This window comes from Anas platyrhynchos, chromosome 1, assembly GCF_047663525.1.
Source record: "Anas platyrhynchos isolate ZD024472 breed Pekin duck chromosome 1, IASCAAS_PekinDuck_T2T, whole genome shotgun sequence".
In the NCBI taxonomy this organism is placed as follows: Eukaryota; Metazoa; Chordata; class Aves; order Anseriformes; family Anatidae; genus Anas; species Anas platyrhynchos.
In genome coordinates, this window is record NC_092587.1 from 130,330,416 (window position 1) to 130,351,226 (window position 20,811).

A 20,811-nucleotide genomic window follows, 5' to 3' on the forward strand; every position below is an offset into this window, starting at 1 on the left:
CTGAAATTATCTTCTTTTTACCCAGCACAGTGTTTCGGATTTTAACTTTCTGAAATAAGGAGTGCTTTGATACCTCTGCACTGCATGCTAAAAACATGCTAAACTGAACAGAAAATAAAAACAAAACTTATGCTTATGCAGACTTTCTCCTCTGTCATTCCTCTCAAATTCCTTTATGCCCTATAGTCTGCTTTCCACTTCCCAAGACCTCCCCTCATTTTCCATTCCTCAGCTCTTTTCCTTGGGAATCTTCTCCTCATGCTTCACTCTGCGTCCCTCTGGGTGCCATTACAGAGTTCAGTCCCTAACAGAAACAGAAATCCCGAGCAAAAAAATCTCAAACACACAGACCCAATCTTTCAGGTCGATTGTATTATTTGCTTGTCTCAGACCTCCTCCTCCTCTGCCAGCATCCCAGGTGTGACCCCCGCACCTAGCCTGGATGCCCGCCTCACCACCAGCACCAAGGACGGCACAGAAAGGAGCCATTTCAGGGGAGGAAAAGAGCACGCAGAGAAACTCGACAGCGGCGTGGAGAAGCAACTAACTCCATCTCACACTCCTCCCTGAAAGCCTCCCACTCACACCCATAACCCAGCACTCTGTTGACCTGTTTCTGCATCTGAAGAGGCTTCTTCTACCACCAAACTACAACAACACTGCCCACAAATGTGCGGAGAACAAACAACATGTGGGTCTACGTGGGCCTCTCAGAAGCTCCTCCTAGGCCGACGAGCAGATTTTCAGAGGAGAGGTATCAATCAAAAGTAGCTCGGAGTCACGCTTTTTGGGTCAGAGCTCCAAATGTTTGGGTTATTTGGCACAACAGGGCTACAGTGTACTGTACAGCCTAGAGGCCCTGGAGAAACAAGGCACAGGCGTGCTCACTGCTGCTCCACACGGCAACTTGCAGGGCACAGTGACCGTGGCAATGGAGATTGTTAATTGGGAGCCATTGCGGTCCTGTTCTGCACTCAGCAAAAAGTCCTTCAGGTTAAACAAAAAGAAACAGCTATGAAGTTTTCCAAAACAAGACATCAGCATGTATCTGCTTAATGTTAGTAATGTTTAGTAACTGCTAAATAATAGTAATCAGTAAACTGGAGCGTACAGTCAATCAGCGAGCCAGTGTTTGCAGTATACCTGTAAGTGTAAGAAAAAGAAATACTCAACAGCTATTTTTGCAGTCTTAATCCAAAGACTGTGTTATTCTGAAATTACTGCTAGTGGTTCCCAACAGAGGCAGAATTGCAAAGGACTTCATGGAGATCTGACTGCAGATTCAGTGTATGAACCCAGGATCCGATCTGGAGTGACGTCTAAACGCTCTGGAGATGTTCAAAGCACGACACGCTGTACAAACGCAATCTTAATGTGCAAATGCAAATATAGCTGTGGACCTGAACATTAAGACAAAGATGATTTCTGCCACATGGTGTATAAAGTACACACCCATAGAATCAAAACGAAAACTTAATAGGATTAAAATTTAATTTGATTTTTTATTATTATTTTTTTTTTTTACTTAGACTTATGGCAGTAGATAAATTACAAAACATGCAAATCACTTCAGCCACCTGGAAGGTACAAAAATTTGCTGCAGAGAACACACAAACAAAGAAATAAATACAGAATATCTTGCCCGGCTCTGAGAGGAACGGCTACAAGAAAACTGACTCTGGTCTCTCCAGCAGAGGTCACAGCAGTTAATAGGAATTATTAGCGTGATTCTTGTAACATGAGAATACATTCAGCTGGCAAGTAATAGCTACAGTGCAATAGTATACTGGCTGCAATACTATTTCAAACACTTGCTTTAGCTGTACTTCAGAAAATAAAATAAAAAATAATAAAGATTTTCTCTTAAAGAAAAGTGCATTGATTTCCATACAGCAACTAAACCAGTCAATTCTCTCATTATATTTTTTCCTTTTGAACTTGGCACTGCCATCTTGTCTCGAAAGCTCTCAGCTCTGTGACCCGAAGCAGGGCTTTTCATCACTAGAGGGAAAATCCTTTCAGCTTTCAAAAAAATGTACCTTTTTTTTTTATGCTAGTCATATGAAATTGTCTGCTTACTATAAATTTGTTGATAAAAACTCAAGAGAATTTAAATAAAGAGCAAAGGGATGCCTGGAGGATTAACATCTGTGAATATCTTTTCACACTGATCAAATGCCTGAGCTAATGGCTCTTAAAGATGCTGCTGATTCCTACTCTCATTTCTGCCCACAGAACATCCTACAAACAAACCAGACACATTTTTATCTTTGGTTTTGTTTGTTTCTATACAAAGGCTTAAAGTGACAGATTATCTCCTTATGATCAGTTTTTAAACTGATGGTAAGTGCAATAACTGATCTTTGGAGAACTGCTGCGCGTATACAATGCTGATACACTAACAGGAGAAATGTCCATGTTTGTTTTTCTCAGAGGACAACTTTATTCAAATTAAAGAATCATTATGATATAGTATCAAAGTCACTTGTCCCCAGACATGTTTTGCTCGAGTTGTTAGTGTTTTGTGACAAAGAAAACAACAAAATCCACCAGGATTATACCAATCTGGATTATACCAAAACTATTTTCCTTCTTCAGCTGAGGAGCTATTTGCACACCAGAATGTGGACCACATTCCAAATGCCTGCCTACTTCAGCTGAGTAACACTGCAAAACATTACGCTTAAATAATGGGTGAATTGAGTGGTAATCTCCACTTGGAAATTGTTTATTTCACATATATTTAGTTGTAGTACCAGTGTTTCTGAGAGGGGAAGTTTGGGATACACATTCTGGGAGGAAATGAGAAGCCACAGTATCCAATCACTTACATTGGAAATACCAGGTTGTAAATGTGACACTGTGAGGCATGTGATGAAAGTAAAAGGACACCTGAAGTGCTGAAATTGTACTACTACTATGAAGTTCCTGTTGGCTGGGTAAAATTAGTATCTTCCTAAACTGGAATGATGAAGAGGATAAACTCTTCTAACTATATCTCTTCCCCACACATACACCTTGTGGTGAGAGATGTGAGAAGTTTTTCCATAGTATCAGATTTTTATTTACTTTTTTTTATTTTTATTTTTATTTTTAACAGAGAACCATTTGGTTCATCAGAATATATGGACTTGCAGCCTCCAGTATTTCTTTGTTCCAAGTGTTAATCCAAGCAGATAGTTGCTGCTTTCCAGAACTTGAGTTTCTGGTGAGAACAAACAGGTTTGCAGTGTTATTTACAAGGTGCACAGGTAACTTAGGTAAATTAGACAAGCAGTTACCTGGTGTCTCCTATTCTCACCACGAGCCACCACCTCCACTCAACAACTGCCTCAGCTGTGAAGAAACATAAAAACTTCTTACATCAAAGACCATCTCTCCAGTTGGTTTCTTGTCCAGGAGACATTCACGTCCACCAGGGTCACACCCCACACAGTAGCCTCACCTCTGAATACCTCCCTAGTCAAACCACCAGCTGGCAGAGGTTGGTGTGAGAAGGACAAGACAGATGTCAGAGAGAACAAATGCTTAGAGAAAACACCTCCATGGTAGGAAGAGACATCTTACTGAAACCTTGTCTTCAATTTCAGCAACACACAGCCATGAGCCCCAGGCATACTGCATGATGCAGCCAATGAAATCTCTAGGAAGGCTGAAAGAACAAGAGGTATGTGAGTATGCAATGTGACACTACAATCACCTCTTCTCATTAAAGGGAGTCTTCTTGGCACTTTTTTCCTCCATGTTAGTTTCTTTTTTTTTTTTTTCCTTTTAAGTCCAGGTGTTCACAATTACAGCAGCATGGGATGCACATCCCAATGTGAACACCCTGCCTGCTCCCTCAGTGCCGCAGCCTGTTCCCCCAGCAGGAACCAAACATCTCGCCCAACCCCTTCCCCTCTACCTAACCTACCTAAGCATCAGCCAAATCCCCATCCAACCATGGCCAGGGGGCTGAGTTTGGCTTTGAGGCGTGAAGGTTCAGTGCCTGAGCAGCCATTCCCATCTTTCAGGAAAAAGCCGACAATTGGATACAAGTCATTTGCATCTCAGATTTTGATCTACCATCTGATGAACCATAATGGCCAGGAATACAGCAATTTCCAGACTGTGCTAGCAGCTCTGTTACTGAAGACAAAGCCATACATTTAAAGTAAAAATCTAAATTAAAAAATAAATGCTTCAAAAATTATTTATGTATTTATTTTTTACAAGATCTGGGTTATCACTAAAGAACAGACCACAGAGATGTTATATCCTTATTCAATCCAAGATATTATAATCCTTATTAAATAAACTTCTTTATTATGGTTGGTTTTGTAACCCTTGAAATTAAAAATCAAATCAGTTTATATGTAAACATTACCCAATTACGCTTGCTGCCGATGAGTCCATCTGCATGGGAAACATGAACACAGTTGAGTTTGAAGTGATTCAGTCTCTGTCAGAAAACTCTGGAAAACTATCCAGCTGTCCTAAGGGGGCACAGAGATGCAATTCATCTACTGAAGAGGCAACCACCTTTTGCAGTCAATGTTAGGTATTACTAAAAGTTCACTTGAAAACTGGGAGGGAATTGTTCAAATTTGTTAAGTAGAGAAACAAATGCTGGTGACGAGTGAGGGGGCAAGGAAAATAGAAGTATTCAAAATCACTTTGAATCAGCTCAGGTACTCAGATGGCCCTAAGCAAGTGTGCAGGTGCCCCAGGCTGCTCCTACCCGGGCACCAGCCAGCAGGCTGCCCTCAAATCGTGCCCCTGGCAGCCGCACACCTTGTCTTACTGAGGCTGCACTGTGGTCACCAAGTTACATGCAGCTCCAACCCCTACAGCATGGTTTCATCTAGCAAATGTCTACCTAAAAAGACGACAATTCACATCAACCAAGGTGCTTTTCCAGAAGCCTGACATGAAGATGCCCCTTCTGCAATCCTGCTTCTAAAAGATGTGTCACCAGGACTCACCTCCTCTTCCCTCCTTCTACTTGTGCCCGTAAAACAAACAAATTTTAAACTCCTTGAAGCAAATATTTTTATTTATTTTAACAAATCAGGTTTTCAATGATGTTTTTAACACTCTCTTTTATATGCATTTACAATATGGAAACAAGATAGACAGTCTTTAAAAAATATATATACATTTTTTTCTGTTTTTTTTTTTCTCCTCACTCAATCTTCTACATGCACATCTCCACTGCACTGCTTCTTCCCTTTCCTGAGATCCAAGCAAACCCTGAGAGAGCAGATGGCTCTCACCGTCTCTTAGAAATCCTAAGTGCTTCTTACATATTTCACTTGAACGCTGCCCTCAGAGAGCCTGTGGGAAGTATTCGGAAAAGCAGCCTTTGCTTTAGTGATGCTTGTCCCCTTCAGCTTCATCTATCTCTGACAGAGAAAAAGAGGCTCTTCCAAGGAGCAGCATGCAGCAGCTGTTATTTGGCTTTGGCAGTGAAGTCCCTTTTGGAAGAGCCATTTTCTCTCCCTTGACTGTGGGAAGTGTAGGAAGAATGGTCTCTGAAGGTCTTTCTGCATATTAGCATTACTGAAGGCCCTTCTTACCCACCGCTTCAGATGATTCCTCACTTAAATTTCCAGGTACACTCTCCTATACCTCCCTGCTGAAATCCATCACTCATTTCCTGCTCTCTAAACCTAGCTGTGAGCTACATTTGTAACTATATTTCATTTACCTGGATGATACTTAGGCAACAGTGCCATGTGCAAGTCCACTGTTACTAGACAGCTGGGCTGCTAACAGGAAGATAAGGAAGCTTTTAATAACAGTGACTATGTATTCCATTAAACTATATGAGACAGGTAAATATATAAATTAAATTAAGAGAAACTGTTTGTGATGGAGCCTGTGGGTGAGCATCTTAAATGGAGACTCCATGCGGAAGCTTGGCAGCCCTTCCTTGTGAGATGCCTGTGCTGCAGTGCATTATAGCATGCTTTTCAAAAATGTGATGCACTTACTAGCTAGCAAGAGAGATAGAGTATATCTAAATTCACTATTCAAGTCTATAATGTCCGTAAAGTCATTAGCATCCATACCACAGTGTTTCACTAAAGAAATTATTCAGAGGAGCCCAGGGTCACAGGACATGCCAGCAAATCTCTGGTTTAAGTCCCCGGACAAACTGGGTGAAGTTCCAGGGTATTCATACTCTGTAGGAAAACACACCTTCAAGCTGGACCTGAGAGACAGACCCAGAGTCATGGGTCAGTCCCAGGAAGAAGTACATTAAAGGACTGCAAAGACAGAAGTAAAAGCCCTTTGGTTAAGACACAGCTAATGAATTGCCACAAGTGCTATAAATGAGAAAGATCACTCAGCCGCTGATTTACATGACAGCATCATGAGGATTGATGGCAATAAGAAAGAACCATAATACACATTCCTACAAAAGAAGCTCTGCTGACTTGATGGTTTAGAGTTTCTTCATTTAGCCATATTATGTATTTTGAAAAGGTTGACAAGGCTCAATCATAGACAGACCTGCATCAGCCTATGCTGTGACGCTGCACCCTTGCAAACCCCTCTGAACTAAGTGCAACTGACAGTGTCCTTGCTTTCCAGAATGCAAGAATGAATATTCACAAACCTCTTAAGCAAAAAGCTTCTTTATAATGTCCTAACCATTCTCAATGGTTCCTGAAAGCTCAGCTGCTACATGGTATTTTCACATTTTTCAGTAACACAATACAAAAGGTACATCCAGTTCCTTCTTGCAAGACTCGTCAAGAAACAATTCACACAGAAGTTGCTTTTAATTCTCCCTAAAGAGAGGAACAATTGAAAGAACATCAATATCTATCTTGAAATGAGTTTCTGAAAACTTAGGACGTGCCATGAAAACATATAAAAAACACCACTGAGAAACTTAAAGCTCAACCTGGAAAGGATGTGAAGCATCTTTAAACAGTAAGTGGAATACCGCAATGTGGTTCTTATTTCACCATCAGTGTCCAGCACACTGCAGTCACTTACTATGCTTACCACTCCTTTACATTATTATAAAACAATATCACACTTGGCAGAGATGAAGCAGAGGAAGGAGAGCCAGAAGCCAGGAAGTTGCCAGAGGAAAACTTTTAAAAAAGGGAGATATATAAACCAGCTTTGTGCAAGACTTAGCTGTCTTCATTAAACCAGCATGTTATTTGACATGCTTATCTTGCAAGACCTAGCAGACTAATTAGAATAATAAACTTTGCTCGGGAGCTAACGAGACATTATTGAAAAGAACAGATATGATTCAGAGTAAATATTCAAATTCCCTAAGATCTGGTCTTGACCCCATACCAGCCGCAGTACAGGGGGCATTACACACATCTTTAATGCCTTTAATACTTTTTTATAGCCATACAGTTCACAGCTAGCTAAGGAGACAGACAGATAGTCCACTGTTCCCCAAAAGAAAATGCAAACATTGTAAGTAGTCATCATTTTATTCAAACGTTATTGCAACCAATGCCTTCAAAATTTGGTTATAAAAAGTTTTGATTTTGTTTTAGCGTGTTTCTAAAAAGAAAAGGCAATGGTCACTGAAGATTTTTGGTGTTGTATCAGTAGCTAATAGCAAAAATTGCCAGATTCAGGAAGGCAGGCTGGTACACATTTGGACCTGCCATGCTACTTGACCCTAACCAGGACAGCCTCTTCACTGCCGGCTCTGCTCTGCCAAGGGGAAGAAATGAAATGCATGACCTAATTTTGCTTTCTCTTTGTATTTGTACAAACATTACACAAGCAGATCATAGCCTCATCTCTGAAGAGCCCAGCTGCAGCTAGAAGTTAACACACTTTCTATACCAAGACATAATATGACTTAGGTAACAATGGGTAAGGTTTGCTACAGCAAACTAAGTAGGGCAGAGCCAGTCAGTCACGGGAGGAAGGAAGGCAGTAAATGCGGGTATTTCAGGCCTCATCAGTGCTAGACATTAATGTTTCCAGGGGCCCAGCACATACATCTGTGATGGTGCCAAACATCACATTGAGGACTTCCTGCCCCACATGCCTCCTCAGAGCCACCACCAAGCCGCACCACAGGCGCAAAGTTGGCCTGGGGATGCCACCCACCCCTCTGGGGTGTGGGGAGCATGCTGCAGTGCCCTTCCCTTACACGTAAAAATATGCCTGCACTTAGGTGAGGAACCAATTTATTCATTAATTTATTTATTTGTTTAGGGTCACCACCTTCCAAAAGAGCTTGACTCCGATGAGCATGTTTCAAAAAATACTGACTTCACGACAGATAAACCTAGCAACTATCTTCGTAATTAATTCTAATCTAGTTTTAATAAAGGAGGAGATATTTAACAGAATCAGTGCGAGAATATTGCTGTTGCTGCTTGTAATATGTAAAAAAAAAAACAAAACAAAACAAAACAAACAAACAAAAAAAACTGACGACCCAGAAAGGCAAAATTTAAAAAAAAATGAAAAAAAAAAAAAAAGAAAAAGACTGCTGTGTCCTCCAAGTAGTATTTTTCACAGCACTTACTGGAAGTAAATAATAGTACCAATTGTTTCATAATTGAAAAACAAAACAAAACAAAAAAACAGGTAAGAAACACTGCACATTGCCCTAAAATCTTTCTGCAGTCATACAGTTCACAGAAATACATCATAGCTGTTTATTCCATTAACTACTGAAAACCACATTGATGGCAGCCTGGGCTCCCATTCTATCCTGACCACCCTGGCAACTGCTAGCAAGCAAGGAGACATGCTCAGGAGAAATGTCAGTTTAATTTTTATATTAAAAGCAAGGAAACACATATATATGATGGTCTGCGTTTTCTATTTACAAGCAAGAGCTACATAGCCTATGAAAGCACAAGTGACATACTCAAAACATGTTTTTTGACAGTCACATTGCAGAGAACTAACTATATGTTACAATAAAACAGCCAACCATACAAAAGAGCCCTAAAATACTTTCTGCAGACACAGATGGTTTACTCAGTATCATCTTGTACAAATAGCTCCCAAAGTGAAGCAAAAGAGATGAGTAAAGAACTATTTTGTTTTCCAGTTTCTTACTGAGCTCTTGACATAACTTCATTCACTGAAGAAGGGAAAAAGAAAAAAAAAAGAAAAAACCACCACCTGCTTCTCATCGACTCACAGGCAGGCAGCTTCTCTTTTGTCTGCACGTGCAAAGCATACAAAGAGAAAAACAAAATACTTTTCTAAAACCAACAAAACTCAGTACTAAAATTCAATGCTTCAATTTTAATTTTAAATCTAAGAAACTCCCTTTCCTGGGAGACAACTTTTCTTTCCAAACAGTAGATATGCAACTCTCCTGTACCCAAATTTTTTTCACAAGCCCTCATATTCTGTACTTATAAAATGTAAGAGGCATGAATCTAAACTGAAAACTGGTTCAGAGCTAAAAATTATTTGTCATCCCTGGCACTCAGGTGCAGCCTCTATTCAGACGAAGTTCTAGACTCCTATATTACAATGATTATTCAAATTAAAGTTTTCCTAGAAATTGCTGTGAGATTGTTTAGTTTTTGTTACTCATTAAAAAAAAAAAGATAGATAGATATATATATATTTATTCTTAGGTTTATTCTTACAACAAACAATAATAATTCTATCAAAATTTAAAGAACTAACAAACAAACCAGGGATAAACAGCTAAACCAAGCTGGAAAGTTCTAGAATCAGCTTTAATCTCTTCCTGTTCACTTTCCAAACATTTCAAATAAGTTGTGTGGTCAAACTCTTACTTAGATATCTACTTTCTCTGCAAGTCTTTCAGTTTTCCTGTTTCAGTGCTGGACACCTATGAATAAAAGCAGAAAGAAGTTACAGCCATCACAGATATCATTGAAGTTTTTGAAGAAAAAGTATGAAGAAGTACATCACAAAGAAAAGGAGTGTTGCAAGGCAGAGGTAAAGCTACGGAATAGTAGGCTCTGCTCCCATACTTTCTTGAGACATTTTTCTCGATTGAACTGGTGTATGAGAACCCCAGAACAGGCCAGATAGTTCCAGGGTGTCTTTCTTATTTCCTAAAGAGGCATTCACATGCATGGATGGACATGCACAAATCATGCCACGTTTGGTACATCAAAGAACAGACCTGTTAAAAGCTCGAAGCCCATTTTTGCCATATTTCACTCTATGGCCTTATTTTCACATTACAAACTGATGCTGTTCTTTTCCAGATGATGCAAAAGCACACAGAAGAATGCTTTCTTCTTTCCCTCACTCCCACTCAACTCTCTCAACCTAAAATCACCCTTTTGCTCAATGCTTCCAAACGTTATTAGTGGCTCGCAGCTAATGAATAGATGCCTCAGCAAGCACGGCCACTACAATTACCAGGAGGTCCAGCCTCCCTCACACTCTGTGGAGTCCATCTGAAATTCAGTGCCATCATCAAGCAGTTTTTGAAACACTACAAAACAAAATTACACATCTTCTTTTATTTCACAGGAATTCAATTCCATGCTGCTGCAAACACCCGGACGGCCTTGCAGCACCATGCAGCTGCTTTCCCAGGTCTCTCAATGAGGCCTCCAGAGGCTAATTATCTTGACTACACGTTTGTCAATACAGCTTTTAAAAGTCTACATAATGCATCAGGTTCACAGATGGAGAACTGTAATTGTTATTGGTCATTCCCAACAGCAGATCCCTGTTCGGCTTAATATGTCTATGCCCAACCTTTATCCTCAGTAAATTTCAAGCTCCTGAAGTGGTGAGCTGGAAGCCCACTTTGGGAAATGTCACTCTGCAGTGGGATGGGAATAAAGCATTGATGCCTGCATTGATGAATCTGCTTTTTTTTTTTTTTTTTTTTTCCCCAGCACTTTGTTAAATAAACTCCATTCCGGTTGGCAAAATTACTGTGCTCAATCTTTATAAAGAAATGTTCTGCATTGTAGATCTGTTACGGTTCAGCACTTTGGCTCAGAACAGAAATGAAATACGAGCACTGAGATGTAAACAACAACTGCACTTTAACTCTGCCAGACAGTTATGAGGTACACCTAATCAATATAAAAAAGCAACTTGGCTCCAGCCAAGAGCCTTGCTCACCAATTAAGTATCTAAAACTTTAGAGAGCTCAAAATAATTCCCAATCCCACCACCAAGATGTCTATGTGTGAGCACATGTATATGCACAATATATAAATACATAAGAATAAACCCTTGGTACTAGTTCCTTTCTGAAGAAGCCTTTTTCCCCAAGAACCCTTATGGTAAGTTTGAAAGTTTGAGCCTTTTCCTTTTTTTTTTTTTTTTGTCCATCTGAAGTGGAAATGCACCTGAAGACAGACAAAACACAATCCACCTAATATATACAATTTTCATTTGCAAATGCAAACTGGTTTCATGTGGTTACACCACCAACCTTTGGAGAAGAACCTTTCTTTCAATTAATTACCTTGTTTCTTCTTTTATATTTTCTACCTCCATCATCTCTTAGCTTTAACACACTATGAAGTCCCTACACCCTTTTCCTTGGATCCATTAACATCATCTGCAATTTAATATCTTTAGAAATCTTTGGAAAAGAAGAGCAGAACAGACGGGCTGGCTGTTGGTTTCACAGCAAGGCCATCACCATGGCTTCAGCCCATCCTGTGAACAAGGCAATAAGCCACAATCTCACCATGTACAGTGGGTGCCCAGATGCAACAAATACTTAGGACAAGGGCCATTCATCCTTAACCTTGTATTAACTGCTACTAGTTCTGCAGACTTGGTCAAATAACTTTTTAAATTAGATTTGGGGCAAAATGAAAATATCTTGAAGTTTTCGTAAATTTAACCTTGCAGAATGGTTATTTCTTTCGTATAATCAGTACCTAATTATAACAAACATGATGAAATGACAAAGAAAAGCCAGTTTCCACTTCTTCATTTTCATATAATCCCTATTACTGTTTTCTAGGACCCCAGAAAAATGTTTGCTGTCTGGAACATTGATATATGTACTGTGCATGGGCCAATGGAGTATCAATAATGGCACATGAGCACAGCGCCACTTAATTCGAAACGGAGTGCTGCTCAACATTTGTTTTCTCAACACGGCACCTGCTCAGTTTTATTTTCATACTTATCAAGAGGAATAAGAAAACAAAAAAAGTGCATGTATATAGATATATACATGTATATATAATACAATTATTAAAACGGCAGCAAGATGACACTTACTAGATTTCCACGCACCACTAAATTAATATTAATCTGTGAAAGAGACCATATCTGGAAACAGTGTATGAAAAAGCCCTGAGAAACCCTGAGAAGGCTGATATCAAAATATGTAAAATTTCCACTCCTTGATATCACACTAAATTTTTACATCATAGCCAGAGTATAGCATATAGAAAATACATTGGAAAATCTAAAATGCCCTCACCCCACATCCATTTAACGTGGTTTTGCTCAGCAAAGCCTTTTCATATGAACCAAGTGCACTCCCTCTTTACCCCTGAAATGCCTGCATCTTTATGAAATATCTGCTCTAAATAGCACCAAATCACTGAAGTCCAACAAGATACTCCAATGACTACAAATAACTCAAGCACAGTTCAGGTCTCTCTACCCAGGACACTGAAGGAGGTTACGCAAGATTAATTTTGTGACCCTACTTCCATGGCTGGGACCCATACTGGGACTGACAGTCCCCATTGCCCCATCCAGGAGGGGCTCTCTTCTTCAGCACAGCTCCCAGTTCTTTGGGTTTCGAGCCAGCAGGGCAGCAACCCCCTGTCCTGTGAAGCCAGGTGTTGTGCCGTGGTTACACAAAGCTCAAGCAGCCAGAACCACTTCTTCACCACTACTGAGGCAATTTAACTATAATAAGTGTTTGAAGAATTGTTGATATTTAATTAATGGCATATATATTCTAAAAATTTCTCTCGAAAACGTTTTTTTCCTAAAGCAACAGACATGCATCAATTATAGTGCTCATAAGATTATATTCATTTGCATGATCACATTGTGTGAAAATGGAAATATTTCTGCAATTCACATCTACAAATGCTATGGTTTCTTTTAATTTTTTCTCCTACAGTTCTGAAGAAAAAAAAAAAAAAAAGACAGTCCCTTTGAATGTTAAGACAATGGTTTTGTATTAGCTCGTTACATCTGGAAACACAGCATATATACTTTGTGGTTTAAAAATCATCACTTGGCTCATTTTTGTGTTTAGATCTTTGTCCAAACGCACAACAGTATTTACAACACTAGGATTTATAAGTTTGTCACAGGCTGCTACTATAAATCTTTGAGTTTTGATGGGTCTGAACAGCAACTGTTTAAACACGGGGCATTCCCACAGACCTTTCCTTTCTGCAGAAAGCGTATAAAACTGTTCCTGCTGAGATTTGCACAGTACAGCCTGTGCTCATTCAAAACTTTTCCAGTGGGTATCTGTATGTGGGTTAGAGGCATTTACACCGGTACAACTTTTCTGCCTGTGTGGGAAAGTTTGCCAGATCATAACCATTGTCTCTTTACAAGAATGGACAATAAAAATAATCACTCTTGAATTCATTTCAGTATATCTACGGCACATCCTTGCTCATTTCTCTGGAAATATTTAAGTGCAGCCAACACTGGATTTACAATGTTGTCAACTATCCTAAATCTTTTGACACATAGTTCAAGTTACAGCTCTTGCAATGTTCAGTAACTTTGCCTTTTAATATATATGGGACTTGGATTTTGTTAGTTTTATTTAAAACAAACAAAAAATGCAGAAAAAAAAAGACTAGTTTAAAACATAATTCCTGGCTTGAGTGAACTTCTCTATTCACAGGGCTGGCATTTTACATTACATAGACTCACTGAGAAATTCAACTTGTTCCAAGATCCGGCACCATGAACAGCCACAAACTTTTCATGAAATGCTGTCTCTTTTGAAATAAACATAATTTTATCTTTTTTCCCCTTCTTCTTTTATTACTTATTTGAAATGAAGTGCTAAAATTGTTAGAAATTAATTTACACTTAGCACTGAATATGCCATCTCTCACCCAGTGATTATTTTTTGCTTCTGAAGCAATCCGCTCAGCTCCTGAAATTGTGCAACAGTTTTCTCAAGTAATTGACAGCTGGAGAATCCTATGGGCTACAGCTCAGTATCAGCTCAGATGGTCAACAAGCTTCAGAAGTTTATCCAGACTTTCTACAGAAATGAAAGACTTTTCTCCACAAACAAATTTTAGAAGGCTATGTACAAATACACACAACAATACTAATTTACTTATGACCTTTCAATTAACTTTATGTTTTTTTCTCCAAGCCCAAAGCTAATCCTTAATACGGAACTGACATTTACATTTTCAGCATTATAAATGTTGAGTGGAAAGAAGTCCATAAAACTGACAATAAGCATGACCACAGAAGGATTTTCAAAGATCAGCAACAATTTGATGCAAAACAACCTGGTCTTCAGTAAAAGCTGCACTGTGATGTTGCTATTCCACTACGCTTATAGCCTTACCCTTTCAATACATAAAGTATGACCTTCAATGAACTGTTTTCATTGGCAAATAAATTTTCAATTTATTAGAAATTCTATGTAGAAAAATATTGAATTATAATTACCCTTTAATTTCATTCACAGCATTTTCCAACAGCTGCAGAGTCCTCTTCAATAAAGTTTGACTGATGAAGCCTATTGCATATACTCAACCAAATAAATAATTCAGTAGCCTAGCATGACTGCATCAATTCGAGGACCTCGTCTATTCTTGACAGAGTAATAAACCACTCTAAATCCAAAGGAAACTGCAATCTGAAATTGTTCTTCAGGATCTGAAATGAAAGTCTCCTCTCTAAACACTGAAGCTCTTCTGCAGAAGCAACCATCCATCCACAAGCATGAAGCTACCTCCCTCTTCCTAAAGAAATCTCTCTTCCCATAAAAAGAGGACGTTCCCATGAGATGAGCTGGGCAAAAGGCAGCGGTTGGCTTGTGGCTACCTCCCAGACAAGCAGCCAGTAACCAGGGCTGAGCTTGCTCCTCAGAGCATGAGCACAACTTTACAAAATTAGTGAAGTTTGAACTGAAGAAAAATTTTCAAGTACCACACCCTCAAGTGCACACCCTCAGTTTGGAATGTTTCCCTCCTTGAACTAAACTACAGCTGGGAAAATAGTCTACATTAAGAATATTTTGTAAATTACCTTTTTTTTTTTTTTTTTTTTGAGATATTTATATTTTCACTTGAACTAGGGCTTCTGCAGCCCTCTGAATTACCAGTCACCCTCAACATCTCAGTAAGTCAAGATTTTTTCTCATCTGCAAAATGAGTAAGCAGCCTACTAAATTTAGCATTACAGCATTCTTTTGTTCAGTCTGTCTTCGCACTCAGTGGTCTTACATCAGAAGTAGACGTGGTATTTGCATTTACAATGCTAAGTGTATAAACACAATCACAGAAACTTGCTGTGAAAGCACACTACCATGAACAGACAGCTTCATGGACATCAGCAGTGAAGTTACATTTGCAAAAAGATGACAAACTCTTCCCTAAACAATGTTACTTCTGATTTTCTTTCCATCTGTTCTAAAGCATCAGTTTAGGTCTTCTCTGGGACTAAAAAACTACCTTCCCCTATAAATTACTAGCTCTTCTACTGCTGTGCTGGAACTGCAGGGGTATAGTTTCCTACACAGTCCCCTTTGGCATTTCACTACTAACTACCAAAAAGCTACACCCACTCACATGGTGTATATATACACCAGAGATATTCCGTATATCTGAAAAATTGAATAGTGTAAATATTGATCAAAAACTGGATAAATCTTCTAGAGAATGTAAAACTCTCCTAGAATGTAAAAAGTTCTAAAGTGAAGGATAGGCATGCAGAGCTGCTAACTTTTCTATTTATTTTTCTATTATTTCAGAATTGGAGACCTCCAAGCTTCTCAGAACAATCCAATGAATGCTATTGAGAGCACACTGCTTACATTTATAAAAATGGACTGTCAGCTTTCTGACGTGTGGTCAGAAGAAAGGCATAACTCTGACTTACTGAAACTTGATGTTAAGATTTAATTGCTAAATATTGTTTTAACATTAATTCCATTTTGAAACTTCATTCTCCATTTGGATTCTCTACAAGGAACTAAGACAATCCTGCAAACAAAAAGGAAACATTTGCCTGTGCAAAACCAAGAACACTCATTTTGGAAAAGGAACAGGACTTCATAAGTATTCTCATGACATGACAAACAACATATTGCTCAGAAGTAAACAGAAGCATTAATCATCAGACTTCAGAAAAGCAAGAATCTATCTTCTGCTACTGGAAGTTAATTAATGTTTAAGATAATACTATGATTCTACTCCAAGTTTTCAAAAAATGGGTTGATTAAAAAAAAAGGGAAAAAAGGAAAAAAAAACAACACACGCCCCAAATTGACCCAAAATAAACATGATAAAATGGAAAGCAATCTAAAAATGAGTGTGTATTGGGTAGAAAGAGGGTTGTCTGGCCTATTAGCATCCTTCAGCCTTTCAATCCATACTGGAAGTGGTGCGAGTCTCCACTTGCATCACATTTTGCCAAACACTGGCACATTACAGAGTTGCCTCTCGTTCTCCACTGTACCATGCAATAAATACAGTCAAATTCATGGCATTTGACAATTATGGAAGCAAAAAGCTTGGACTATAATAATGTGGTAGGCTTCTTGTCATTCCTTTTTCCACAGCAGCCTTTTTCTTTGGAAGCTGAGCATGACATCTAGGTTTTCCAGAATGAGGCACAGCAACAGAGATGGCAGGGGAGGACACAGCAACCGATCTCTGTGAGCCTGCGCTAGCTGTGCACTGCTCACACATTGCTTCCGTCTCATAATATGGTCTAACCACACCTTCTGGAAAGTTATTGAACAGGTACCTGGGCAGCTCACAGACAGCATTTATTAAGGTCTGGAGCAGGTTTTACAATCTGGTGATTGCAGACTTACCCTGATTCCACAGTCACTGAGGCCCATACAGCGTATGCACACACAGCCCAGTGCTGTCTCTACTACAAACAAAATAAACAAAAACAGTAACAAAACAAAACCAAAAAAAAAAAAAAAGGAGAAAAAAATAAACAACCAACCAACACATTCACACATTCCAGCACTAACATGCTATACATGCTACACTAACATGCTATACATGCTATATAGGCTTCCAGTTTCTGTGCTGGTGCCAAGTTTTCTACCAGTAGTGACTGCAGGACCACTTGATTTCTGCTGCTCAGCTGGCACCACGGATGCATCCCAGTTGCCCAAGGAAGCACGTACAGACGTGCTACCGCTTACACCTCCACAGTGAATCATCCAAACGGAGCCAGCCAACCCCGAGATTAGCTGCATTGAGTTTGTATGATTCCCACACGAATGCCTGACGCAGAATGCCCACAGAAGTATGTCTAAGCTACCCAAAGATGGCTACACAACTACTACACGTGCCTTTTCTGCATAGACAGAAATCAAAACCTACTTGAGACATCATGTCTATAGTACATACTTATATACATAAGTGAACAAATATACAGAGATAGACAGAGATTTATAAGTAAGGCACTCTTATTTTCAACATCTCAGAGTGACAGCTCCCTCAAGCACACCTTGCAGACTGCTTTCACTAGACAAGCAAGAGTTCACATCCAGGAACACAAAGTTTTAATACAGCACTTGTCTTACAAGACGCTTTATCCTCTCTCTGGGAAAGACAGGGAAAAGTAAATTAAAAACATAATAAAAATAATAAATCAGTGTTAGAGCCCTGAAAAGACTGTATACCTTCAAAAGAAAGAATTAGAGAAAGAGAGCAGAAACAGAGTAGGGGGACACCTCCAGGAGCATCCAGAACACAAGGTCCTCCTGAATATTCAAGATAGTGCTAAACAGAAGTCCTGCTGAAATGGCAAAGGTATTTCTGATATTCAGCTATACATACAGGTGGTGGTCATGTGTGTCTGTTGTGGGTGGGTGGAGTTAAACAGGTGAATAATTTAGAATAACATAACAATTCCTTGGTTCTTAGAAATCTTTTCACCAAGAGAACAGTGAAAGATTAAATCTAGTGTGCACGTATAGCCTTACCTTTACTTTCTGTAATTAAGTAGTGACGCTTATAAAACATGCCTATGGCACTGCAAGATGAAGCTGTGCTTCACCCGAATGAGTGGCTGTCTTCCACTCAGTGCATTATGGAAAAAATCATCAAGTTCAGGTTCAATGAGCTCTGCATCATTTTTGAAACAGTAAATAAAAATAGCGGAAACATAACATTAATAGTGAAGCCTGTATTTAATCATTTTTACCAAATTCTCTGTTTAGTAAACATTGTACTTAGCGAAGTCACTCATTTACTATAGCTCTAAGCAAAGTTAAAGCTGCAGTGCTGTCAAAACTGAGGGAGAGAAAAGATACAGAGAAGGCACAGCATATCCTCTTTTCTCTCCCAGCAAAATACAGTCTATCTATCCTCAGATATTAACACAACATACTAAGTCACTTACAATGATCTAAACTTTATTGTAAAAACAGCTGTAGTTTAATTTAATCCAGACCTGTGCTATGCAGCCATCCGAAATCTTGTCAATGATTTTCAAGAACACCTTCGATATACACGGTCAGCAAACAAACATCCAATAAGCAGCAGTTTAAACAGCAGGCAGCTTAACCTTTCTCCTGTCTTTAAAAAATGCCAGACTGTTCACTGTTTGCTCAAGACTCTTCTTTTACCAACATTCAATTTGAATGAGCCGGTGCAAATGCACTGCTCATCCCCTCATGAGAGCAGGATGCATTTATGTGAAACATGAGGAGAATGCCTAATGCTGAAACATACTCTCTGCATCCTCAATGAGATTTTATTACAGGGCTCTCTTTCTTTTCACTGGCATGTAGCAACACGCCTGCAATTATTCCACTTCTTTTATGGCCAAAAGCTATCCGTACGCTTGTATTTATGTTTGGCATGCACACGCACTCTGTGTGAACACACTATGTATCATAGATGCATTATAACATAATTGTGGCTAGGTAAAAAAAACTCCACTGCTGCAAGGGCTTCTATGGGATACTGACATAAAAAATACTCTACTAATATTGCATACAGATAACTTTCTGGTCATTAAGAGCCAGATTATAAAAGCACTTCGGCTTCCAAAAGCATCAGGGGCTTGGGTTTTTAAATGTGCCTCAATGCAAGTCCATTTTGAAAACTAGCTCTATGGCCCTCAGAGGAAAACCTAGTAGTTTAATTAAAAACACAAACGAGTTTTAAATTAAAAATATTTTGTCTTTTGTATCAGAGCTCCATGCGACTAACCTTTATAGTTTCCCAAGTTATCAGCAAAACATCATGTGCTAAATTAATTAAAAAAGAACGACAACAAAAACAACCCATAACCAACTTCCCAGAGCTCACAACCCTTGAAAGACCATTACTAGTGCAACAGTATTTGTTGGTTAAAGAAACAAGTTACAAAAGGATGGGTTTATCAAGAATTTTGAGTATCTTGGGCTGTGACAACTAGATTTCACCAGCTTTGATAAATAATAAAAGAGCCTGGCAAACGTTCAGTTTTTCTAGTCCTCCACCTACATGGTTCTACGGTTCCTAACAATCCATTATTTATATTTCAGTAGCATTCTCCATGCAGTAATTGCCATCTACAACGGTAGGAAAGAAGCCTTTGTGGCAAAGATCTTCCACTCCAAGACAGCAAGGAAGCAAGAAGTTACTCTTTTATGGTTTCCTAGTCGTAACAGAGTAATGGGACAGAGACACTGTTTAGCCTCCAGTCTAAATGAAAATCTCTTAGAAATATTCAGTCCAAGAAAACTGCAATCAATGGCAAATCCTTTCATTATTACCATTGCTTAAAACAGTAAAAGCTCAATAAAATGAAAATGTTTTAAAAAAAAACACTCATCTTAATGTCTTCTGTGTCTTCCTTACTTTTTCTATTTGTTTCTGTTTGTTATTTTCACGATATACCTAACATTCAATCCTCTTAAACCACATTTCTCATTCAACCACTCTTTAGCAAAAGACTCTCCTTATCACCACTTACACTGCATGGTTCAGGAATTTTGGGGAGGGGATGGAGGTGGGCGGGTGCACATATGCCACCCATCTGCACCAACTGTCCTGGATCCATCCCCAAGACAACAGAGTGCCCCAGAAAAGGGATCCTCTCTGCCACAGCCATGTGGAACACAGAAAGATATATCCTACTACTAGTAGTGCCCCAATGTTTTTCCATTACCCACTTATTTTCAGAGCAGAAAATAAGGTAACATCACATGAGGATGGCAGTCCATGCTTTTGCAAATAAAGGCAAGGAACCTCATTTTTATCTGCTTAATTCCCACTGGAATCTACACTAAGAGCACCTCCAGATGAAAGCAAAAATGCGGTGATGGTATTACAGAAAATTTGTAAATTTAAGGACATAATTTTTGAAACCTGAGCTATGACAAAATAATGTCTTCTGGAGAATTATACTAATTGTAAATTTTGAACATAAATATTTTCAAAATGAAGGTCACGGTAATAAATTATCAACTATTCTTGCATGAACTAAGATTTAATTCTTCTACCTTCTGACTTGCTGTAGTATTTGCTTCCCCCAAAAAAGAACAGCAGGAGAAAAACAAACAAACAAACAAACACACACATCAATAAAATAAGAACAACAATGAAAAACAAAAAATCCCCATCTGAAGTAGAAGACACATAGATTGAAGTACCTATATTCCATCTCGTGGAAGTAAGATATGCTACTGACTACTGACTGCAATATAAC

General features: G+C 38.9%; 1 protein-coding gene across 4 annotated transcripts in view; it reads right to left on the bottom strand.

Moving 5' to 3' along the window:
• Positions 1-20,811, bottom strand: part of FRMPD4 (FERM and PDZ domain containing 4) — a 309,707-nt gene that overhangs the window by 184,961 nt on the left and 103,935 nt on the right. The gene's annotated exons all lie outside the window — the stretch shown is intronic.